Source organism: Sarcophilus harrisii, chromosome 1 (assembly GCF_902635505.1).
Source record: "Sarcophilus harrisii chromosome 1, mSarHar1.11, whole genome shotgun sequence".
Taxonomy (NCBI): domain Eukaryota; kingdom Metazoa; phylum Chordata; class Mammalia; order Dasyuromorphia; family Dasyuridae; genus Sarcophilus; species Sarcophilus harrisii.
The window spans coordinates 416132224-416159464 of record NC_045426.1 but is presented as its reverse complement, the minus strand read 5'-3'; positions in this window follow the sequence as shown (position 1 = coordinate 416159464).

The window sequence follows — 27241 nt, the reverse complement described above, 5'->3', positions numbered from 1 at the left end:
CATACATCCAGATTTGGTGTCTTGTGTCAAGACTTGTCTCCAATCACTGCTTTCCTTTTATAATGATTAGTTGGCCCAAGTTAGAATCATTGTAGGTATTTTGGTTTCCTTGTAGATTTCCATCTCCTGAATCTTTGAAGTTCAGCATACTGGATGATAGCCTGACATCTCATAACAGTGGGTTAGGAGCTCAGAGTGCTTGAGTATGGATGTTCTGCATCACCTTGTTTGTTATTGGTAGCTATCCTTTGACACTCCCTGGAGCTTTCAATAACATCAATCTGAGGCTTTCTGACCATTTTGTTGATTTTTAAAAAGAGCCCTTTACTCTCATTTATTTTGGATAACAGATGTGGGAAATAACATCTGACTGTGGCAATCCCCAATCCTAGCACATAAATAACTAGCAATCACTTTGTCAATTCCATCTCAGTTAAAAGCTTGAGTGCTCCCCACTCTTCTTAACAGAAGATATATCAGTGCTAAGTAACGGTGAGAGCACCAGCAATTCCTCCCAATATAGATCAATTGCATTTTGTTTTTGATAATGTATATGAAACATTTGTATATCATTTCATTAAAATATTAAATAATATCTAAGAAAATAAATTATATAAAGATCAAAACAAACAAAACAGTTATCCTGATAGTAGTGTGGAAAAATTGCCAAGTTTAAAGGATAACGTTATTAATATGGTGATTTATTGAACAAACTGCTTGAATTAACCCTAATATTTACAGCACTTCTAGAGATTAACACAAAGGTTATTTATATATTTCAAATATATCAATAATACAACTAATGCCAGAAAATTAGAGCAGGGGGTGGAGCCAAGATGGCGGAGAAGACACATGTGACTTTCTAAGCTCTTCTCTTACCCTCTTTATCAATATTATATCGAGCATCAAAAATAGTCTTGACTGCTACAATTCGTAAAGATAAGAAGTAGAACAACTCACCAACCAAAGAAAATCTGCAATCTCGCCAAAAAAAAGTTGGTTCCGGGGCCAGGGGGGAGATCAGCACAGACTGGGAGAGAAATTAGGTTCCAAGTAGAGCCTCAAACCAAAAGTGAAAGCACAGATCTCAGCACAAGCACGCATCCCCAACCTGCAGTACAGGGCTTTTCCTTGGGGCAGTTGTGATCCTGCACGGCAGGAGGACACAGCCTGGGTTAACCTTCAATCTGCGCAGTGGGGGGCTCGGCTTGGGGCCATAGAGCTTTCCCAGGGTTGATTTGTAAGGCAGAGACACTGGAGCAGAGACAATGGGGCAGAGTGCTGGTAGAATCCGCAGTCTGCAGTCAGCTGCTAATACTCACAGTCCCACAAGAGGCTCCGGCCTGGGGCAATGACACTTTCACCCCTTAGTCTCTAGCCAAGGGCAATTGCTAACCCACACAGCCCAACTGGGCACTTCGATAGCTCCCGCCAGTGCTGAATCCCCTTCCTGTTGGGGGAAGGGAAAACTCTCACTCAGAGCACTCCCATACCTTGGAGCCGGAAATCAGTTTACATCTCTCCCTGCTCTGCAGAGGAAGCTGGTTAACCCCCTTGCCTAGGAGACATACCCTAAAGGCTTTAAAACATGAATAAAAAGATGAAAAGAACGATCTACAGCTTCTATGCAGAAAAAGAGCAGGTCAGCAAACCTGAAGAGACCTCAAACAGCAAAAATGCATCAGACTGTCCTTTACATGATGCTCTCATAGAAGACACCATTAAAAGTCTCAAAAGAGAGTTAGAAGATAAATGGGGAAAGGAAAGAGAAGACTTACAAGAGAGCAACAACTTCCTGAAATACGAATTGGAAAAGTTAAAAAATTCCAAGGAAGTGCAGGGAAACAAAATTGGTGAATTGGAAAAAATAAAGAATTTACTAGAAAGTAGGATTTGCGAATTGGAAAAGACAAAGAACACGCAAGAAAGTAGGATCTGTGAATGGGAAAAAGAAAATAAGTCACTAAAAAAAAAAAAATTAGTGAAATGGAAAAAATTCCACAGACCAAAACAATACATTTAAAAACTCAATTGGACATATACAGAAAGAAGTAAAAAAAGCTAATGAAGAAAATAATTCTTTAAAAATTAGAACTGAACAAATAGAAACTAATGATTCATTGAGACAGCAAGAATCAGTCAAGCAAAACAAAAATGACAAACTGAAAAACCGTGAATTATCTATTTGCAAAACGACAGACTTGGAAAATAGATCTAGGAGAGATAATCTGAGGATTATTGGACTTTCCGAAAACTATGATGAAAAAAAGAGCCTAGATACTATTTTACAAGAAATCATCAAAGAGAACTGTCCAGATGTAATAGAATCAGAAGGTAAAATAGGCATTGAAAGAATTCATCGAACACCTTCTGAAAGAAACCCTAAAACAAAAACCCCAAGGAATATTGTGGCCAAATTTCAGAACTATCAAATTAAGGAAAAAATTTTACAAGCAGCCAAAAAAAAAAAACCATTTAAATACCGAGGTGCCACAATAAGGATCACCCAAGATCTGGCTGCCTCCACATTAAAGGAACGAAGGGGCTGGAATATGATATTCTGAAAGGCACAAGAACTTGAGAATGCAGCCAAGAATAAACTACCCAGCTAAGCTGAGCATTTTCTTCCAGGGAAGAAGATGGACATTTAATGAAACAAATGAATTCCATTTGTTTCTGAAGAAAAAAAAACAGAAATAAACAAAAAATTTGATCTCCAACCATAGAACTCAAGAGATGCAGAAAAGGTAAAAATAACTCTTGAGAATTGTATTTCTGTTGTGGATATACAAAAAGAATACATGTATAATTTGATTGTACTGATATAACATAAAAAAGAGAAATAGATATGGAAAAGGGATGATGGCAGAATAAGGCAGGAAGGAGGGATAAAAAGAGGGAAACCACATCCCACAAAGAGGCAAAGGAAACTTATCATATCTGAGGGAATTTAGAGAAGGGGAGGAACATTATGTGAATCTTACTCTCCTCAGAGTTGCCTCAAAGAAAAAATAATTGACATTTGTTTTAGAGAAAATTCTCTCTCGCCTCATTAAAAACGGGGAGAAGAAAAGGGAAAAGAAAAAGAGTAATAAGGTTAGGAAGGGGAAAAGACTCAAAGGGGGGAGGGAGGGATTCTAAAGAGGGTAAGCATTGTGAAACAAGAGGGGTACATAAGTTTAAAAGGGGGAAAGAGGGTTGGGGGAGGCAAGAATAAGTAAAGCATAATCTGGGGTTATTAGGATGGCAGGAAATATAGATTTAGAAATTCTAACCGTAAATGTGAATGGGATGAACTCCCCCATAAAGAGGAGGCAGATAGCAGACTGGATCAAAAGTCAGAACCCTACAATATGTTGTTTACAAGAAACACATTTAAAGCAGGGAGATACATATAGAGTAAAGGTAAAAGGCTGGAGCAAAATCTGTTATGCAACAGGTGAAGTCAAAAAAGCAGGGGTAGCCATCCTTATCTCAGATCAAGCAAAAGCAAAAATTGATCTAATTAAAAGAGATAAGGAAGGAAACTACATCCTGCTAAAGGGTAGCATAAACAACGAAGCAATATCAATATTAAACATATATGCACCAAGTGGTATGGCATCCAACTTCCTAAAGGAGAAGTTAAGAGAGTTGCAGGAAGAAATAGACAACAAAACTGTAATAGTGGGAGTTCTCAACCTTGCACTCTCAGAATTAGACAAATCAAACCACAAAACAAATAAGAAAGAAATTAAAGAAGTAAATAGAATATTAGAAAAATTAGATATGTTAGATCTTTGGAGAAAATTGAATGGAGATAGAAAGGAATATACTTTCTTCTCAGCATTTCATGGTACCTATTCAAAAATTGACCATATATTAGGACATAAAGACCTCAAAATTAAATGCAAGAAAGCAGAAATAATAAATGCTTTCTTTTCAGATCATGATGCAATAAAAACTACATTCAACAAAAAGTTAGGGGGAAATAGACCAAAAAGTAATTGGAAACTAAACAATCTCATCTTAAAGAATGATTGGGTGAAGCAGCAAATTATAGATACAATTAATAATTTCACTCAAGATAATGACAATGATGAGACGTCATACCAAAATTTGTGGGATGCAACCAAAGCAGTAATAAGAGGGAATTTTATATCCTTAGAGGCTTACTTGAATAAAACAGAGAAAGAAAGGATTAATGAATTGGGCTTGCAACTAAAAAAACTAAAAAAAGACCAAATTAAAAACCCCCAATCAAATACTAAATTGGAAATTCTAAAATTAAAAGGAGAAATTAAAATATTGAAAGTAAAATAACTATTGAACTAATTAATAAAACTAAGAGTTGGTTCTATGAAAAGCCAATAAAATAGATAAGCCTTTGGTAAATCTGATTAGAAAAAGGAGGGAGGAAAATGAAATTAGTAGTCTTAAAAATGAAAAGGGGGAACTTTCCACCAATGAAGAGGAAATTAGAGAAATAATAAGGAGTTATTTTGCTCAACTTTATGCCAATAAATTTGATAACCTAAGTGAAATGGATGACTACCTCCAAAAATATAGACTTCCCAGACAAACACAGGAGAAAGTAAATTGCTTGAATAGTCCCATTTCAGAAAAAGAAATAGAACAGGTAATTAAACAACTCCCTAAGAAAAAATCCCCAGGACCAGATGGATTTACATGTGAATTTTACCAAACATTTAAAAGAACAATTGGCCCCAATGCTATATAAATTATTTGATAAAATAGGAATGAAGGAGTCCTACCAAATTCCTTCTATGACACAGACATGGTACTGATACCTAAACCAGGTAGGCTGAAAACAGAGAAAGAAAATTATAGACCAATCTCCCTAATGAATATTGATGCTAAAATCTTAAATAAGATATTAGCAAAAAGACTACAGAAAATCATCTCCAAGATAATACACTATGATCAAGTAGGATTTATACCAGGAATGCAGGGCTGGTTCAATATTAGGAAAACTATCAATATAATTGGCCATGTTAATAACCAAATTAACAAAAAACATATGATCATCTCAATAGATGCAGAAAAAGCATTTGCTAAAATCCAACATTCATTCCTATTAAAAACACTTGAGAGTATAGGAATAAATGGACTTTTCCTTAAAATAATCAGCAGCATCTATTTAAAACCATCAGTAAGCATCATATGTAATGGAGACAAACTGCAACCATTCCCAATAAGATCTGTAGTGAAACAAGGTTGCCCACTATCACCGTTACTATTTAATATTGTATTAGAAACGCTAGCTTTAGCAATAAGAGCTGAGAAAGAGATTAAAGGAATAAGAATAGGCAATGAGGAAACCAAATTATCATTCTTTGCCGATTACATGATGGTATACTTAGAGAACCCCAGAGATTCTGCTAAAAAGTTATTAGAAATAATCCACAACTTTAGCAAAGTTGCTGGTTATAAAATAAACCCACATAAGTCACCAGCATTCTTATATATCACTAACAAAATCCAACAGTCAGAGTTACAAAGAGAAATTCCATTTAAAGTATCTACTGATAATGTAAAATATTTAGGAATCTACCTGCCAAGGGAAAATCAGAAACTTTATGAGCAAAATTACAGACCGCTTTTCACACAAATTAAGTCTGATCTAACCAATTGGAAAAATATTAAATGCTCTTGGATAGGGCGAGCAAATATAATAAAGATGACAATATTGCCTAAACTAATCTATTTATTTAGCGCTATACCAATCAGAGTCCCAAAAACCTATTTTAATGACCTAGAAAAATAAAAACAAAATTCATATGGAAAAACAAAAGGTCAAGAATTTCAAGGGAATTAATGAAAAAAAATCAAATGAAGGTGGCTTAGCTGTACCAGATCTAAAATTATATTATAGAGCAGCAGTTACCAAAACTATTTGGTATTGGCTAAGGAATAGATTAGTTGATCAGTGGAATAGATTAGGTTCAAGGGATAAAACAGTCAACAAATATAGCAACCTAGTCTTTGACAAACGCAAAGACCCCAGCTTTTGGGATAAGAACTTACTGTTTGATAAAAATTGCTGGGAAAATTGGAAACTAATATGGCAGAAACTAGGCATTGATCCATATTTAACACCATACACCAAGATAAGGTCAAAATGGGTTCATGACCGAGGCATAAAGAATGAAATTATTAATAAATTAGAGGAACACAGGATAGTTTACCTCTCAGACCTGTGGAAGGGGAAGGTCTTTATGACCAAAGAAGAACTAGAGATCATTACTGATCACAAAATAGAAAATTCCTGATTATACCAAACTGAAAAGTTTTGTACAAACAAAACTAATGCAGACAAGATTAGAAGGAAGCAATAAACTGGGAAAATATTTTTACAATCAAAGGTTCTGATAAAGGGCTCTATTTCCAAAATATATAGAGAATTAACTCTAATTTATAAAAATCACAGCCATTCTCCAATTGAAAAATGGTCAAAAGGATATGAACAGACAATTCTCAGATGAAGAAATTGAAACTATTTCTAGTCATATGAAAAGATGCTCCAAGTCATTACTAATCAGAGAAATGCAAATTAAGACAACTCTAAGATACCACTACAAACCTGTCAGATTGGCTAAGATGACATGAAAAAATAATGATTATTTTTTGAGGGGATGCGGGAAAACTGGGACATTGATGCATTGTTGTTGGAGTTGTGAACGAATCCAATCATTTTGGAGAGTAGTTTGGAACTATGCTCAAAAAGTTATCAAACTGTGCATACCCTTTGATCCAGCAGTGTTACTACTGGGCTTATATCCCAAAGAGATTATAAAGAAGGAAAGGGACCTGTATGGCACGAATGTTTGTGGCACCTCTTTTGTAGTGGCTAAAACTGGAAACTGAATGGATGTCCATCAGTTGGAGAATGGCTGAATAAATTGTGGTATATGAATATTATGGAAATACTGTTCTGTAAGAAATGACCAACAGGATGATTTCAGAAAGGCCTGAGAGACTTTACATGAACTGATGCTGAGTGAAATGAGCAGGACCAGGAGATCATTATATACTTCAACAACAATACTATATGATGACCAGTTCTGATGGACCAGGCCATCCTCAGCAACGAGATCAACCAAATCATTTCCAATGGAGCAGAAATGAACTGAACCAGCTATGCCCAGAAAAAGAACTCTGGGAGATGACTAAAAACCATTACATTGAATTCCCAATCCCTATATTTATGCACACATGCATTTTTGATTTCCTTCACAAGCTAATTGTACAATATTTCAGAGTCTGATTCTTTGTGTACAGTAAAATAACGTTTTGGTTATGTATACTTATTGTGTATCTAATTTATATTTTAGTGTATTTAACATCTACTGGTCATCCTGTCATCTGGGGGAGGGGGTGGGGGGGTAAGAGGTCAAAATTGGAACAAGAGGTTTGGCAATTGTTAATGCTGTAAAGTTACCCATGCATATATCCTGTAAATAAAAGGCTATTAAATAAAAAAAAAAAGAATAGAAAATTAGAGCATGTGTTATACATAATGATAATTGTTCTTTAATGTCCACTGGGAAATATGATATAGAAAATATGGCAGCCTACATATTAATCACTTTATATTTCTGTCTAGCCTTAAATGCTATCATTTTTGTTAAATAAACTGATTATGACTTTAAAGTTACTAGAGAAGTTAACCCCAGCAACTTATTAATTATTTTAATTACATAGATGACATCAACTTATATGCATCCATTTGAAAACATTTTAAGCAACATCTTTATTTCATGGGATCATGTTCCTGTAGTATCATGAATATATATTCATATATAATATAAAATATGTATATAATACTTAATATAAAACAAAGAAAGATAAAGACCAAAAGTTCTGATCTTAAACATAGTGGTCAGATTGAATGAATGGATTAAGATGATATAAATATCTTGGTCTTTTCCTATCCATTCAAAAATTAATCAATAAATCAGTAAGTAGTCATTAACATAAAAAATGGAAATGAAGGTGGCCTCTTTGTACTAGACCTAAAACTATATCATAAAGCAGTGGTCATCAAAGTCTTTGGTACTGGCTAAGAAATAATCAATTAGTGGAATAGATTAGGTTCACAAGACAAAATAGTCAATGACAATAGTAAAGTAGTGTTTGACAAAACCAAAGACCTCATCTTTTGGGACAAGAACTTACTATTTTACAAAAACTGCTGGGAAAATTTGAAATTACTGTGGCAGAAACCAAGCACTAACCCAAACCTAATACCCTACAACAAGAAAACGTCAAGGTAGGTTCGTGATTTAGACACAAAGAGTGATATTATAAGCAAATTAGAAGTACAAAAGACAATTTAGCATTCAGGTCTGTGGAGAAGGAAGGAATTTGTGACCAAATACATTACTGAATATAAAATGGATCATTTTAATTATATTAAGTTAAAAAGGTTTTTTACAAACAAAATTAATGCAAAGAAGTTTAGAAGGGAAGCAATAAACTGGGAAAATATCTTTACATTCAAGGGTTCTGATAAAGGCCTCATTTCTAAAATATATAGAGAATTGACTCAAATTTATAAGAATTCAAGACATTCTCCAATTGAAAAATGGTCAAAAGTTATGAACAAACAATACTCATATGAAGAAATTTAAACCATTTCTAGTCATATGAAAAGGTGCTTTAAATCACTATTAGAGAAATGCAAATTAAGACATTTAATTCTGAGGTAACATTATATTCTTCTCATATTGGTTAAAATAATGTTGCAGGAGATATGCGAAAACTGGGACACATAATATATTCTTGGTAGAGTTGTGAACTTATCCAACCATTCTGGAGAGCATTTTGGAATTATGCTCAAAGTACTATCAAACTGTGCATGTACTTTGATTCAACATTGTTTCTCCTGAGCTTATACCCTAAAGGGATCCTAAGGTAGAGAATGGGACTCATGTGTGCAAAAATGTTTGTGGCAGCCCTTTTTGTAGTGGCAAGAAAATGGAAACTGAATGGATAGCCATCAATTGGAGAATGGCTGAATAAATTATGGTATATAAATGTTATGGAATATTAATGTTCTGTAAGAAGTGACAAATAGGATGATTTCAGAGAGGCTTGGAGAGGCCTACATGAGCTGATGCTAAGTGAAATGAGCAGAACAAGAGATCATTTTACTTAGCAACAGCAAGATTATACTATGATCAATTCTGATGATCTTTGCTCTTTTCAGCAGTGAGGTGATTCAGGCCATTTTCAATAGTCTTGTGATGAAAAGAGCCATCTGCACCCAGAGAGAAGATAGTGGAAACTGGAAACTAAGTGTGGATTACAACATAGTACTTTCACTCCTTTTGTTGTTGTTTCCTTTTGTTTTTTTTTTTTTCTCATTTTTTTTTCCTTTTTCATCTGATTTTTCTTGTGCAGCATGATAATTGTGGAAAAATGTATACAAGAATTTCACATGTTTAATATATATATCAAGTTACTTGCTGTCTAGGGGAGGAGGGTGAGTTAAGGAAGGGAAAAATGTGGAACACAAGGTTTTGCAAGGATGAATATTAAAAATTACCTCTGCATATGTTTTAAAATAAAAAGCTTTAATAAAAAAAGAAAAAAAAAGGATTTATTAGTAGCCAGCTCTGTGTCATGCATTTAGTTATTCACTAGTTCACTTTACAATATATGACACTTAAAGAAGCAAGTTGTTGCTATGTGAAAAAAGATTACTGATGTCCTGTAGTGTTCAGTGGAAAGAACATATTGAAAATTGACACCTATCTAATACTGGCAAAGAGGAAAAAACATAAAATACTACACAAACACAGGGCCCATTACCATAAGATAAAATTTCCTCCTCAACAAAGACAGAGGGATGATAGACATTATAAAGCATATGATAATCAGGATAAAAACCAATATAAATACTTTTGAAAAAAAAGACGCCACTTCATTGAACAATAATAAAAGTTGACAATAATTATAATTTCAATGCATTTGCAAAATATAATAGAAATTTGTTTACCTCTAAAGTCTATAGAAAGTTTGAGAAACAATAGTTAAATAAGATCTCCCTTAAGTGGCATCCATATTAGCTCAACCAATAATCTCTCACCAAAGAAGCCAAATATGAGTTATTCAGATTTATTGATGTAAAAAACTTTTTATGATGACAATTAACAACTAAGTCATTACCACAGAAATTACCAATAGGTCATTCTTAAAGAGCCAACACATATTGACCAATGCATATGATACAAGAAAATAAAAACTATGCAATATATTACTTCAGGATTCTAAAATCGAGTACTTGCCAAAAATTTAGCAAAATATAATCTAACAGCCATAATCATCTGTCAGAAACTTAGTCTTTCATAAAGAAAGAAAAAACTGCATGGTACAAAAACTTTCTTCAAAATGTTAGTGGAGTCTAGTTGCCTTACAATCACCCAGGTATCATTCATGCATTTAAATATATATATATATATATATATATATATATATATATATATATACATATAAATATATTATATATGATATATATAAATTTGCTTATAAATGTATATATAATATATATATGTGTAAATATATATATACATATATATGTATGTGTTTACATGCATAGATATATAAATATGAAAGCTGTTGCCTTAATAAATTCTGCCATTCAAAATACTCTATTTTGGTGATAAGGACTATTCTTCCCTTTCTTTATAGCCCTATCACTTAATACATTGCCTGCTACATAATGAGTGAGAGTTTAATAAATGTTTGTTAACTTGGCCTAGTAGAAGAAATAGAAATTATGAGGAAACAAAATGAAATTCACATTATCCTTGTTACCCTGTATTGCATAAAAATTGTACATTTTGCAGTGATCAACTATGAAAGACTCATTTCTTCTCAGTGGTTCAGTGATCCAAAACAATCCCAATAGACTATGGAAAGAAAATGCCATCTGCATCCAGAAAAAGAACTAAGGAGACTGAATGTAAATCAACACATGCTTTGTTCAATTCTTTTTTCTGTTTAATTTTTTTATCTGTTCCATGTTTTTCCTTTTTGCTCTTATTTTTTCTCTCCCAATATAATACATAAAGCATTGTATATTAAAAATAAATGAAAAGCTTTTATATTTACTATCGGTATCAGTGTTCACAATAATTCTAACAAGTGAGTAGTACAATCCATTGTTTTAATTTGAAAAAAAAAAAGAGGTAACTGATCCTCTGAGATTTTTTGACCTATCATAATACACTAAGAAGTGTTAACATTTAGACTACAATTTAGATCATCAGGCTCATTTGACCAGAATCCAAGACCTGCAAAATTATTACTTAGGAATTAATACATTCCTATAATTCAGATGTTAAATGATAAATCAGTTCAGTCTCTTGAGTATAATTTCATTAAGAAGTGATCCATAGAGAAATCATTATCTGGGTTCTTTGTTATGCCACAAATATCAAAAGACATCTTCAAATCAAGATCACTTCTGAAAATAAAATAATCAGTAGAGACTGATTTTCAAGCTTGCTTGAATCCCTCTAAAATATAAGCATTAATATTTCTATCTCAGCAAGAAGGCCTCTAAATTTCAATTTTAAAATAAAATTTTAAAAATAGAGCCTGGATGAAAAAATAAAAGAAATGAGTATTTTTGACAAATATGTTTTCTCCAGCTCTCAAAAACCTCTAACTTTAAATATATATATATATATATATGATTTGTTATCAAATGCTCTTGGCAGTTAATGGGAAGCATATGTGTTTTAGATTGAGTCTATATCTGCATAAATGTGTTTTAATTCTGTGTTTACTCTCCAATATTTTCATGTATTTAATGTGAATTGTAAATTAATTTCCCCTCTTATGATGGGAAAATTTTCCTCCTTAAAAGGTCCCTGTGAATACTAACAAAAGAGGCCATCCAGGCAGATAATAGACAAAACAGAGACAATAAGAACTTGTTACAGACTACTGCAAAAATCATTCTGATAAAAAGGTCTAAATATTTCAAGGTTCATACAGAGTTCCACACAATCCTTTATAATCTATAGTAATGCAATGGGATTCCAGAACATGGAATTCAAAAGAAGAGGCAATTCAAATTTCATTCAGAAATTCTGGAACACACAATTTAAAATAATAGATAATCCAAACTTCATTCAAGAATCAGACCTGCATTATACTTTATGATTCTTCTTTCAGTAGGATTATCTACCAATTTTAACTATTCTTGGTTTTACTGTTAAGAATAAATGTATATAATAATAATTTATAATCATAAAGCACAAAATTGTTAGCAGAATATTTTCTCAAAACAACCTTATTCAGGGAGATAATAGAAGTATTATCATTTTCATTAAAAGGAAATAGAAGCACTGAGTTTCAGTAATTTGTCCATGATCGATTACTTAATAGATTATGGAAAATATCTAAATTGAGAGTCTCTGATTCAAAGGAAAAATTCTCTATCCACAAGGCCATAAAATTTCTATATACAGATGGAAAGAAAAATCATCTGAAAAAAGTTTGATATCCACCAACCTGAGATTAATATACATATATGTATATAATACACATAAATTAAAAAAATAATGTGATAATACATTTAATACATAATTATTTTGCATGTTATATATTAATAATATATTATATATAATACATAATTATATATTTATATAGTAATATAAAATATAATAATAAAATGATTTTATATAAACTTCTCATTTGGTATCTAGATTACCTGTTTGTATTTTCCATTTTAGAAGACCATACTTATACACCATACTTCTATTTTTATTTTGTAATTCCAGAGAACCTAAGGAAGGAGAGAGATTAGAGAGTTTTTAATATTTTATTAATTGGAGAGTATAATTGACTGGACATGATTCTTGTCTCAAAGTATTCAGCGATGAATGGGAGAATCCCAAATCTTTTTACACTTTTTCAAACAAAGAAGGGAAAAGAAGCAGGAAACTTCTTCACAGACCCATTTGGTTCTGTCAGGATGGAGGGGAGGCCATAAATTCTTACTAAAAGCCAGAGTCAGGATGTCTGAATAAACAGAAGTAAAGATGTCAATGAGGTATCTGGGATAGTCTTATCTTTTGGAATATTTTAGATGAATAGTGTCATAAATTCTTGAGGACAGAAGGAATTAGGAGTCAGGAAGTCTGATCTCCCCCTTATCTTGAGTCTCACATTGACAATTTGTAACCTTAGAGCAAATGGTCCTCAGTCTTAATGGATCTGAGTGGGGTTTTACAGCTAAGGGTATTGAGGCAGAACAGTTAAGGAAAATGAGATAGAACAATTCAGGAAAACTCAGTTAGGACAATAAGGGAAACTAGTACAGGGAAACTAAGGTAGAACAGTTCAAAGAGACTGTGGTATAACAATTTCTGACCAAAAGCTCTGTTTTCTTAAAATTATTTTTTTGTTTTGCCTTTTTTAGTTGTGTATTTTTAAAAAACTGCTTCCTGTTTTGAATGGATTGGTAGGAAGAATGTTCAAGCAATGTTCTCTCTTCTATTTAAGTATCTATTTTTTCCTCAGTCGGAGACCTTTGAAGTAGAGTAAAAATTGATCTAGCATTTTCCTAAATTGCAAACAGAAATGAGAGGAGGTTTTACCTCAGCCTATTCAAGCATGTCACAAATGATGAAGTTTTGATGGAGTAGAGTAAATATGGCAGAATAAAAGAAGTACTATGGCCTAGTTCTCTCAACATTCCCTTCTAAATAATACTAAAATTATGCCTGACATCAAATAGAAATGATAAAGTTAACAAAATGTCAGGTGAGAGATTTTTTTTCCCCAGCCCAAAATTACTTAGGTCAAAAGAGAGATCTATGTTACTTGTGGGTATTGGGGTGGGCTGGCTCAGAGCCTACATACTGGCGATATCTGGTATGGGATTTGACATTGATAATAGCAGTAGCAACAGAAACTTTGCGAGTTCTTAACCCAGAAACTATAAGAAAGAGATTCCAAAATCTCTGTGCCAGAATTAGGCTTAGAGCCAGACACTATTTAGCAGGTCCACCCTTATACTTCTGGATCTTAGTTCCACAGCAGAGAAGTGTTAAGATCGTGTATTTTAAGATCAGCACGAGACAGGAATTCAGGTTAGGGGAAAATCGTCAGTCTTTATTCTCAGTGAAGAAGGATCGGAGGTGGAAGAGAATCGGCGATAGCAATGTGTGCAACTGAGTCAAGAAGCTAGCTAGACCAGCAGCCACACAACCAGCAGCTCGGAGTCTCGAACCCAGCCCAATCTCCCCCAGCTTGTCTTCTTCCCTCTCTGCCTCCACCCACCAAAATCGTCATTTCCTATACAACACATCAGGACTTGCAAGGAGAGTGGGCAGGGACCATTCTTTATCCAATCATGTATATTAACAGAGTATAGCCCAATTACTATCTAGCCTCATGTACTTGGGACCTCAGTGCATCAGCTCAAACCTCAGCCCATTACAGAGAAGTACAATTTGTGTTACAAGGGAATAGAGGCATTGAGAACAACATTTTGGGTTGCAAGGAATCGGAAAAATGACCACCATATTTCTCTGTAGATCACACTATTTTGGAATCACTGAAAACATGCAAATTCCTAGAACTGGTTCTGAAAATAGAAGAACAAAAAATGACTGAAACTTGGGGCAGTGACCTCATCCAACACCTCACCCAACCACAGAAACAGAATCCAACTTTAAAATAAATTTACAAGTCAAAAAACAGGTTGAAAAAATGGGCAAGGAACAAAAATGAACAAAAAGAACTTGACCTTAATAAGCCAATATAAAGACATATAACATCAAAATATCAATTTATAAAACAAAGTTTTGTAACTATGAATTGAGCATAGACTCAATAAAACTTGTTAGAATAGTTTAAAAGATTTTAAAAAGTAAATAAAAATGGCAAATGAAAAGTTATAAAATTATAATAATGCAAGAAGATTTCAAAAAGACAATAGCTCTCTAAAGAGGCACAAAAATTCTGTAAAGAAAATAACTCCTTGAGCTAAGATGGTAGAGAGTATCTGGCCTTATCCAACCTTCGCTCAAACCAACATGCAACTAAACTTCTGAACTGGTTTGGAGTGAAAGAACCCAGAAATACCTGGGGTATGTGTTCATTTCCATAAGAAGATTCTTTGGAAGAACTTCAGAACAGGTCTGTTTCCTTTAGGCAATGAGACAGTCTACTGAGCCCAGACAGTAGTATAGGGAACCCCAGGGCAAGAAGCTGGGTGGGAAGCCAGACTGTTCTATGACCACAGACTAAGAAACTTTCTGTGAGTCTGTTACTGTTGCAGGTGGGTGATTTAGCACATTTGCTGTAAGACACTTAAAAGGAAATACAAAAGGCAAATTGTAAGCCATTGAGCCCTGGAAGAACACAGGGCCTGGATTTCCCAGCACCAGAAGTCATTCAGCAGAACTGCAAAATAGATATATGATGAAATGAGAAAAGCATATAACGCCTTACAAGAAAATAACTCCTTAAAAATGGAATTGTCCAGATGGATATCATATTTCAAAAAAATTATAAAGAAAAACTTTTTAATATTTAGAACCAGAAGGCAAAACTCAAGACTCAAGAGAAATAGGAAAAGGTAGACATGAAAAAGAATTAATAAGAGATTTAATAAGTTTTACATTTATAAGATAATAAATTTAATTTGTAAAACCTATAATTTTTAAGGCATTTAAATGGAAGAAATGGAATTGAATCAATTATATTAGGATGACCTTTAAAAGGGAGAGGAATAATTGGGGCAATTATCTGATGTAAGAAGTTTACAAAGGAGAGACTTTACAATGAAGATGGAAATGGGAGTGCAAACAATACTGCATCACACTCTCATTTGAACTGGTTGAAAAAGGGAAGTATGTATATAAACAAATAGCTGTGTATATAAATCTATCTTAACCAACAAGGAAGTAGAAAGGGAAGAGGATAAAAAATGGAGAGAGGCTAATGAAAGGATGAGTGGGTAAAGTCAGAAACAAAACAAACTTTTGATGAACTACAGTAAAAAGAAAGAGGGAAGACTAAAGAGAAGAAAACAAAGTTAAAGGAAATGCATAATTAATAATCATGACTGTAAATGAGCTGAATTCACTCATAAAATAGAGGCAATTAGCAGTATGGATTAGAAAACTGAATCCAACAAAAAGCTGTTTATAAAAAGCAAACTTGATAGAGAATAAGAGGCTACAGTAGAATCCATAATGCCTCAGCTGAAGCAAAAAGATAGGGATAGCAATACTAATATCAGACAAAACAAAAGTGAAAATAGATTTCAATAAAAAAGATACACAGGGAAACTGCATCCTTCAAAAAAGTAATACAGACAATGAATACCAATACTAAATATATATGCACCAAATAGTATAGCATCCAAATTCTTTAATATATTATATGTGTGTCTGTGTGTAATTTCCTCAGATGTACAGAATACTTTCACATATGCATACATGGTCAAATATCAGGACATTAACAGAACATGAGAAATATTAAAATACTCAAACCATAATGCTAAAAAACCTTATATTCAATAAAGGGTAATTGGATCACTAATTAAAAATTAATTTAGAATAAAATATTCTAATTTTAAGGAATGAATGAGTCAAAGAACAAATCATAAAAGCTATCAATAATTTCTTTAAAGAAAATGGAAACAATGTAACAATACAGCAAAGTTTGTGTAATGCAACCAAAGCAGTAGTTAGGAGAAATCTATATATCTAAAGGTATATATCATTAAATAAAAGAACAGATTTATTAAATAGGGATGCAAAAACACTATAAACTGAAAAAAAATATATTTTAATTAATTAATTAATTAATTTTAAATAACTCTTTATTGACAGAACACATGCCAGGGTAATTTTTTGCAACATTATCCCTTGCACTCACTTCTGTTCCGATTTTTCCCCTCCCTCCCTCCACCCTCTCCCCCAGATGGCAGGCAGTCCTATACATGTTAAATAGGTTATGATAGATCTTGGATACAATATATGTGTGCAGAACCTAACATAAACTGAAAAATATTAAAAATCTCTGATTAAACACAGAAGTGGAAATCATGAAATTTGAAATTAAAAAAATTAATATCAATAAATAAAATTAGAAACTGGTTTTATAAAAACAACAACAAATCATTGCTTAATTGGATTCAAAAATTACATACATTTAGAGAATCAATCACAAATGTTTACATAGACTTTGTGTCTATCTATGATAGAGCATTCTGAATTCACATAGGTCTGATCAGCCACACTGGACACAATGTAACTTCAATCTAGAATGATGATGTCATTTGGGAACTGTTTGAGAATACAGGACAACACTACACACCTGTCAGATTGGCTATAATGACAGGGAAAGATAATGTGGAATGTTGGAGGGGATGTGGGAAAACAGGGACACTGACACATTGTTGGTGGAATTGTGAACACATCCAGCCATTCTGGAGAGCAATTTGGAACTATGCTCAAAAAGTTATCAAACTGTGCATACCCTTTGATCCAGCAGTGTTTCTACTGGGCTTATACCCCAAAGAGATACTAAAGAAGGGAAAGGGACCTGTATGTGCCAAAATGTGTGTGGCAGCCCTCTTTGTAGTGGCTAGAAGCTGGAAAATGAATGGATGCCCATCAATTGGAGAATGGTTGAGTAAATTGTGGTATATGAATATTATGGAATATTATTGTTCTGTAAGAAACGACCAGCAGGATGAATACAGAGGGATTGGCAAGATTTACATGAAATGATGCTGAGTGAAATGAGCAGAACCAGATCATTATATACCTCAACAACGATACTGTATGAGGATGTATTCTGATGGAAGTGGATTTCTTTGACAAAGAGAAGATCTAACTCAGTTTCAATTGATCAAGGATGGACAGAAGCCGCTACACCCAAAGAAAGAACACTAGGAAATGAATGTAAACTGATTGCATTTTTGTTTTTCTTCCCAGGTTATTTATACCTTCTAAATCTAATTCTCCCTGAGCAACAAGAGAACTGTTCGGTTCTGCACACATATATTGTATCTAAAATCTACTGTAACCCATTTAACATGTATAGGACTGCTTGCCATCTTGGGGAGGGGGTGGAGGGAGGAAGGGGAAAAATCAGAACAGAAGTGAGTGCAAGGAATAATGTTGTAAAAAATTACCCTGGCATGGATTCTGTCAATAAAAAGTTATTAAAAGAGAGAAAGAGAGAGAGAGAGAGAATGAGAATACAGGACAACAACTAACAACTGAGCATATATTTACATAGATTAAAAGAAGAAGTAAACTACTTAAATAAATCTATCATAGTAAAAAGAAATTGAACAAGCCATATATTGACTCCTTGAGAAAAAAATCCCCAGGGTAAGATATATTTAAAAGAAAATCTTTCCAAACACTGCTGGATTAATTAATCACAATATTATAGAAACTATTTTTTTAAAAAGGTAAAGGAACCCTACCAAGTTCCTTTCATTATACAAATACAGTTTTAATACCTAAATAGTAGAAAGCAAACAGAGAAATAAAACTATAACTCCATTACCATAATTAATATTGATAGAAAAAATTAAATTAAAAAACTAGCAAGCACATTATAAGGTGACATACAAATCACGCACTATGATCAAGAGTGATTTATGCTAGTAATTCAGTGTTGCTAAAATATAAAAAAATTATAATTGACCAGATTAATAACAAAACCAACAAAGATGATTATCTCAACAGATGCCAAAAAAACTTTAGACTAAATAGAACAAAAATTCCTATTAAAAACAAAACAAAACATATAATTGGAGCCTTTCTTAAAATGTTAATTAGTATCTTACTAAAACCAAAATAAATTGTTATTTTTAATGGGCAGAAGCCAGAAGACTTCTTTATAAAATCGTAGTGAAACAAAAATGCCCATTATCATTACTATTACTCCATATTTCACTAAAATATTAGCCATAACAATAAAAGAAAAAAAATTTAAGAAATAAAAACAGATAATAGAAAAAATATCATTCCTTACAAATGATATGATGGTATACTTAGAGAACACTCTAGATTTCTATAAATTACCAATAACATTCATCAGAAAGAAAAGAAATAGAGAAATTTCATTTAAAATAAGTAAGGACAAAATAAAATACTTGAAAGTCTGACTGCCAAGAGATCACATAAACACAATTACAAAACACATAGAGAGATATAAACAATTAGAGAAATGTAATTGCTCATGGCTAGGCCAAGAACATATAACAAATATGAGAATTTTAAATAAATTAATTTACTTAATCAATGGTATAACAAACTTCCAAAGACTTATTTTGTAGACCAAGAAAAATAATTACAAAATTCTTCTAGTAGAAAAAAAGACCAAAATATTGGTGGATGAAATGAAAAAATTTTTGCAGAAAGGTGGCCTATTATCACCCTATTTCAAACTATATTACAAATTCATAATCATCAAACTAATTTGGCACTGGCTAAGAAATAGAGTGGGAGATGAGATAAATAGACACAAAGTATAAAATGCACAGAAAATAAGTGACCATAATAACCTAATGATTAATAAACCCAAAGATCCAAACTTTCGGAACAAAAATTCTCCATTTGACAAAAATTGGAAAATTGGAAAGCAGTTTGGCAGAAACTAAGTATAGACCAATATATTATAACACATACTACCAACCACTCTGAAAAATAATTTGAAAGTATGCCCAAAGAATTGTACATACTATTGATCTAGCAATATCAATATTAGGTTTTTATCTCAAAGAGGTAAGAGAAAGTTTTATCTTAATACATGTTATATATTATATGTTAAGCATCATCTTTGTCATCATCATAACTTTTTTTCTGTGGTGGAAAAGAATAAAAAATTGAGGAAATGGCCACCATTTGGAGAAAGGTTGAAAAAATTGTGGTATATGATTGTGATGGAATAATATTGTGGTACAAAAAATGATGAGAAGGATAGTTTCAGGAAATCCTGAAAATTCAGGACAAAAAAATATGTATACAAACAGCAATACTATAATGATGATGAACTCTGAAAGACTTATTGACTGGTCAATAAAGAATTCCAAGACAATTTCAAAGGATCCACGATGAAAAATGTTTTCCACCTGTAGAGAACTGATGAACTCTTATTATAGATTATAACCCATTTTTTAAACTTTCAATATTTTTCTTGCTTTATAAAAAACATAGATATTATTAAACATATTAAAACATAGACATATTAAAACAGAATATTACAGAAATAAGTTTTACATGATTTCACATATGTTACTAACATCATATTATTTGCTTATTCAATGGATGGAGGAGGAGTGAAATTAAAAAATGCAGGACTCAAAAGTTAAAAAAAAGTTAATATAAATGAAATAAAATGAAATTTTTAAATGGCTCATATTATTTCAAATGGCATAATGACATAAACCATCTACATCATTCTTAGTGATTTTTAAATTGAATGATGTTGTGCACTAGACTTCAGTTTCTAACTCAGCATATAATTTGCCAGAATCTCCTTCTCAATGACACAAAGATATTTCTCAAGAGCCTCTTTTATTGTCCTTAAAAATCTTCTCTACAAAGTTTATCTTTTGTTCAGCCTTTGACACAAAGTTCTGAACATAAACTACCAGGGGAATGACCTAATTTTGGTCCAGTTCAAATTCTTCAATTAAAGTTATCTTACTGGGGGGCAGAGCCAAGATGGCAGAGACTTGACAGGACTTTGCTTCTTTCTGGCTTTCCTCATATCAGCACCTGATCAAGCCTCTGAACTGGAATTCACAAATATTTGGAATATAAAAACTTTCCAGCAGAGAAAAATTTGGAAGAACTACAGGAAAGACTGTTTCAATAGGGCAGAGGGGGTGGGAGGGATGGTGAAGTGGTGAAGTGTCTGGATGCAGGGATCTAGGATGGTGTGGTATTTTCAGGCCAGGGAATTTACCAAGAGGTTCTTAGTCAAAATATAGCAGTACTGGCTACTCTGCTCATGTTCAGAAGCCAGTGGACCAGTTGACGAACTGTGAGACATCCAACTTAACTAACAAAATGCAAATAGTGAGCCCCTGAAGCCCAGCAGGAAAATTGTCGCCAGATGAAGTTCTAAAGGGTGATAAGAGTTGGTCTCCATCTCACAAAGCTCTCTTGCAAGAATTCAGAAAGGATCTTAAAAGAGAGTTAAAAGAAAAATGAGGATAGGAAATGAGAACTGTGCAAGAGAGTTTGGAAAAGGAAACACAAAAAATTATCTGAAGAAAACTCCTTAAAATAGATAGGGAAAATCATATAACTCTTTATAAAATAGATTTGACAGAATGGAAAAAGAAAACTTCTTAAAAATCAGAATTTGTGAAATTGGGGGGGGGAAAACCCCAATGAACAAAACAACTCATTTAAAAGTTCAATTGGTGAAATGTAAAAAGAGATTTAAAAAAAGCTAACTGAAGAACATAATTCAGTAAAAATTAGAATTGAACAAATGGAAGTGAATGAATGACTCAATGAGACTTTAAGAATCAGTCAAACAAAACCAAAAAATGAAAAAATAAAAGAAAAAATACCTCATTGGTAAAACAACTGACCTGGAAAATAGATCTAGGAAAGACAATTTAAGCATTATTGGACTCCCTGAAAGTCATGCTGAGAAATGAGCCCAATCAACATTTTTCAGGAAATCATCAAGGAAAACTGTCCTGATGTTCTACAACCATTGAAAGGATTCATTGATCATCTTCTGAAAGAAAATGAAAACTCAAAGAAATATTGTAGTTGAATTTAGAATTATCATATCATGGAGAAAATACAGCAAGCAGCTAAAAATGAACAATTCAAATGTTAAGGAGTCACAATCAGGATTACTTAGGACCTAGAAACTTCTACTTTAAAGGAAGAAGGGCCTAGAATATGATATCCTGAAGGACAAAGAACTTGTATTGCAGCCAAGAATTAATTATCCAGCAAAATTAAGCATTATCTTTCAGGTGAAAAGATGGACAGTCAATGAAACAGGTGAATTTCATTTATTTCTCATAAAGATCAGGTCAGATATGAAGAAAAAATTTAATCCTCAAATGCAGAACTCAAGAGAAGCATTAAAAGGTAAAAAGGAAAGAAAAAAAAAATAGCTGTTTATTTTAAAAGTTTACATCCCTATAGGGAATATCATATGTTTAACTCTTGAGAAATGTATCTCTGTTAGGAGTATACTTGGAAGGAGTTGGTATAATTTGATTTTATTGTTATGATAAAAAAAGAAAAAGAAATTTGAAGTGGAAAGGAAATTGTATTGGAAGAAGAGGAAAATGAATGTAAATTTGGTAAATTGCATGTCATGAAGAAGCAAAAGTGATCTATTACAATTGAGGGAAAGAAGACAGAGGGATGAACATTGTGTGAAATTCACTCTCATCAGATATAACTCAAAGACAGAATATCAGACATATTTAGTTTCCCAAAGAAACTTGTCTCATCTTATAGGGAAGTAGAAGAGGAAAAGGAGAAGCTAATAGAAGCAAGAACAGGAGTAGAAGGGAAAAGGGATAAGAAAGAGGGAGGAGCTGTAAAAGAGGAGCACTGTTTGAGGGAGGTGGCAATCATAAGAAACTGGATATGAGGGAAAGTGGGTAAGGAAAGAGAAAAACATAACTTTGGGGAAATAGAGAATTAGTCATTTTAATTGTGAATCTGAGTGGTTTGAATTCTTCCAAAAAATGTAATCAGAATGCTGATTGGATTAAAAGCCAGAATCCCACAATATTTTGTTCACAAGAAATACCCATTTAAAGAAGGGAGATACATACAAAGTAAAGGTAAAAGGATAGATCAGAGTCTATTTTGCTTCAGTTGAATTAAAAAAAAAAACGGGGTAGTGATTTTGATTTTAGATCAAGCAAAAGCAAAATATATATTTAATTAAAAGAGATAAAGAAATAAATTATATTTTGGTAAAGGGTATGATAGATAACAAAGTAATATTAGTACAAATCCTTTATGCATCAAGTGGTATAGGATCCAAATTCCTAGAGGAGGATTTAAGAAAACTTCAAGAAGAAATAGACAGCAAAACTACTCTAATGAGGATTTCAATCTTGCTCTATCAGCACTAGAGATATCAAACTACAAAATAAATAAGAAAGAACTTAAAAAGGTAAATAGAATTTTAGACAAGTTAGTTATGATAGATCTTTGGAGAAAATTTAATGGAGACAGAAAAAAATTATACTTTTTCTCGGTAGTATATGTAACCTATAGTGAAATTGACCATGTATTAAGGTGTAAAAAAAAATCTCAAAATCAAATGAAAAAAGGCAGAAATAAGCAGAAATTGTAAATGCATTTTTGGAGATTATGATGGAATAAAACATTCTTGTAATAAGGACAGTAAAAAATAGAACAACAATTAATTGGAAACTAAATAATCTAATCCTAAAGGATGACTGGGTGAAACATGAAATCATAGATACAATCTATAATTCCATCCAAGAGAATAACAATAATGAGACAACATACCAAAATTTATGAAATGCTGCCAAAGCAGTTCTTAAGGGAAGTTTTATATCTTTAGATGCTTACTTGCATAAAATAGACAAATAGAACATCAATGAATTGGGCATGCAACTAAAAAAAAGCCAGAAAAAGATCAAATTAAAAACCCCCAATTAAATACTAAATTTGAAATTCTAAAAATAAAAAGGGCAATTAATAAAGTTGAAAGTAAAAAAAATACTATTGAATTAATAAACAAAACTAAGATTTGGTTTTATGAAAAAAGCCATAAAGTAGATAAATGTTTATTTAATGTGATTAGGAAAAGGAAAGAGAAAAATCAAATTGTTAGTATCAAAAATAAAAGGGTGAACTTTGCACCAATGAAGAGGAAATTAGAGCAATACTTGGGAGCTATTTTGCCCAACCATATGCCAATAAATATGATAATCTAAGTGAAATGGATGAATACTTACAAAAATATAGATTGCCCAGGTTAATAGAGGAGGAAATAAATTACTTAAATAGTCCCGTTTTAGAGAATGAAATTCAGATTTAGAATTTAGAATCACAATTCAATTTAGAAATTGAACTGCCTAAGAAAAAATCTCCAGGGTCATATGCACCCCTTTGCATGTGAATTCCACTAAATATTTAAAGAACAATGAATTCCAATACTATGTAAATTCTTTGGAAACATAGGAAAAGAAGGAGCCCTACCAAAGTCCTTTTGTGATATAGATATGGTGCTGATACTTAAACCAGGTAAGGTGAAAACATAGAAAGACCAATTGCTCTAATGAATATTGATGTCAAAATTTTAAATAAAATATTAACAAGGATTACAGTAAATTATTTCTAGGATAATACACCTTGAAGAAGTAGGATTTATACCAGGAATGGAGAGCTGGTTCAATATGAGGAAAACTATTAGCATAATTGATTAATATCCATAACCAAATGAACAAAAATCATGATTATCTCAATAGATGCAGTTAAAGAACTTGGAAAAAATCCAACACACGTTCCTATTAAAAACACTAGAGAGTATAGAAATAAAAGGACTTCACTTAAAATTATCAATGACATCTGTCTAAACCATCAGCAAGCATCATATGCAATGGGGACAAATTAGAGTCATTCCCAATTAAGACTGCCCAATCACCATTACTATTTAATATTGTATTAGAAATGTTAGCATTATAAAAAAGAAAAGAAAGATAAATTAAAGGGATTTGAGTAGGTAATGAGGAAACCAAATTATCACTCTTTGTAGATCATATGATGATACAGACAATTTTCAGATAAAGAAATTAAAACCATTTCTAGTCATATGGAAAAAATTCTCTAAGTTACTATTGATCAGAGAAATGCAAATTGAGACAATTCTGTAGTACCACTATATATTTCTTAGATTGCCTAAGATTACAGGAAAAGATAATTACAGGAAAATTACAGGAAAAAGATTACAGGAAAAGATAATGATGAACTCAGAAGAGAACCTGAGACACAAATGTATTGCTGATGGAGTTGTGAACTGATCCAACTATTCTGTAGAGCAGTATGGAACTGTGCTAAAAGGCCTATAAACTTTGATCCCACAGTGTCTCTACTGGATCTGTATCTCAAAGAAACCATAAAAAATGGAAAAGGACAAAAATGTTTGTAGCACTGCAAAGGCAAGAAAAGGGAAGCTGAGGGGATGCTTATCTGTTGGAGAATGGCTGAATAAGTTACAGTATATGAATGTTATGAAATGTTACTGTTCTATAAGAAACAATCAGCAGGATGATTTCAGAGAAGCCTGGAGAGACTTATATGAACTAATGCTAAGTGAAATGAGCAGGATAAGGAGATCATTTTACACAGTAACACTATACCATGATCAATTCTGATGGACTTAGCTCTTTTCAACAATGAAGTGATTCAGGCCACTTCCAATTATCTTGTGAAGAAGAGAGACATCTGCATGCAGAGAGAGGAATATTGGGACTAAATGTGGATCATAACATGGTATTTTCCCTTTTTTGTTATTTATTTGCATTTTGCTTTTTTCTCATTTTTTTTTCCTTTTTGATCTGATTTTTCTTGTGTAGTATGATAATTGTGGAAATATGTATAGAAGAATTGCATATAATTTTACATGTTTTATATTATTTGCTTTCTAGGGGAGATTGTTGAGGGAAGGGAGGGAAACAATTCGGAACACAAGTGAATTGAAAACGATCTATGTATATGTTTTGAAAATAAAAAGCTTTAGTATAAAACAATGAAAAAATGAGAAACTGACAAATGCTTTACTGAAATAAAGGGAAACTATATCTACTACAAAAAACAATCAACTTATTCCCTTTTAATGTATAATCTAAAAGTCAATTGTTTACCTGAGTTGTGTAATAGATTTATAAATATACTCTAGTAAGTGAACTATATAGAAAGGGAATATGGAAACTGGCAAAAGTTCAAGTGTTGGTAAGAAAATAAGAGATTATAAAATCTCCCATGAGATCTCATCTTTGTGTTTCTCTAGGAATTTGTAGAGCCCGTGCTTAATGTATTTTAAATGAATTGAACTAAGTTGGTGCTCAGGAACAATAATTAGTAATTAACATTTAAAATTAATAGCCATTTCAGGTTTATATTTTGTGGGGTGTTTTCATAATTTTATGTTTACCTCCACCTTAAAATATTAAGGCATTTTAACAAAGAAAATATCAACTCTCAACACATTTTATTTGCCTAAAAGTCCTGAATGAATATGCTTCTGATAATGGCTTCTCTCTCTGCTTAGTTTAGTGGAGTAGCTGCCCTTCTTATATATCCCCATGTTTCTTTGCAACTAGAACTAAAGAAATGTCTAGATTTCTATCCTTTTCTTTGTAACAGTTCATCCTTTTCATAAATAGCATCAATACTTGAGCTCATTAATCATAGATGAGCTGTGCAGAAGTAAGAGGCAAGCAACCACTTGAATAGAATGACCAGAGTAATTTAATAATTAAGACTCATATTTATATAGTTTACAGATTGACTACTGGGATTATAGTCAGGGCAACATATTTAAATATTGCTGTTATCTTGGGCAAGTCATGTAGCCTATATATGTTTCAAGTCATTCCTTAATATATATATATAATTTTAAGTCAGAATTGGATAACAAACTACTTGGTGAAGGGATTTATCTAGGATTCTGAAATTACATATTCATTTCTGGTCCATGAAGCACACTTCTCATTATATCCACTGGTTAATTTAATATTCATATTATTATATCCATTTTATAAATGACAAAGCTAGGGTTCCAAGAAATGAATTGCCCATGGTTTTGTGGTGCCTCAGTATTAGAGTCTGAACTTTAATCCATTTCTTCTAGCTCAAATTTGTTTATTCAAAATATTTTATTAGGTTTTATTAAATTTCCTCTATGATTTCATGCTTTCACCAAATTAAGTTAAATTATATCTTAGGCATAGCTGGATGTTTGGTGTTGGTCTGTATAGAAGCAATTGATGGCATCAGCTGCAGCAAAAAAAGAGCCAGTTTGTGGACACTGCTGCCATTAAAAGAAACTCAGAAAAATCATCTCAGAAATAGTCTGACTCATTTCCCTGATTTGAAATATCATCACTTTCACCTGATTTTTTTTTCAATGACATCCTAGGTTCCAAATCCAGGACATATTGGACTACCCGAAGATGCTTAAATATTTTAAAAGTTTGGAATAGTGAATAGTG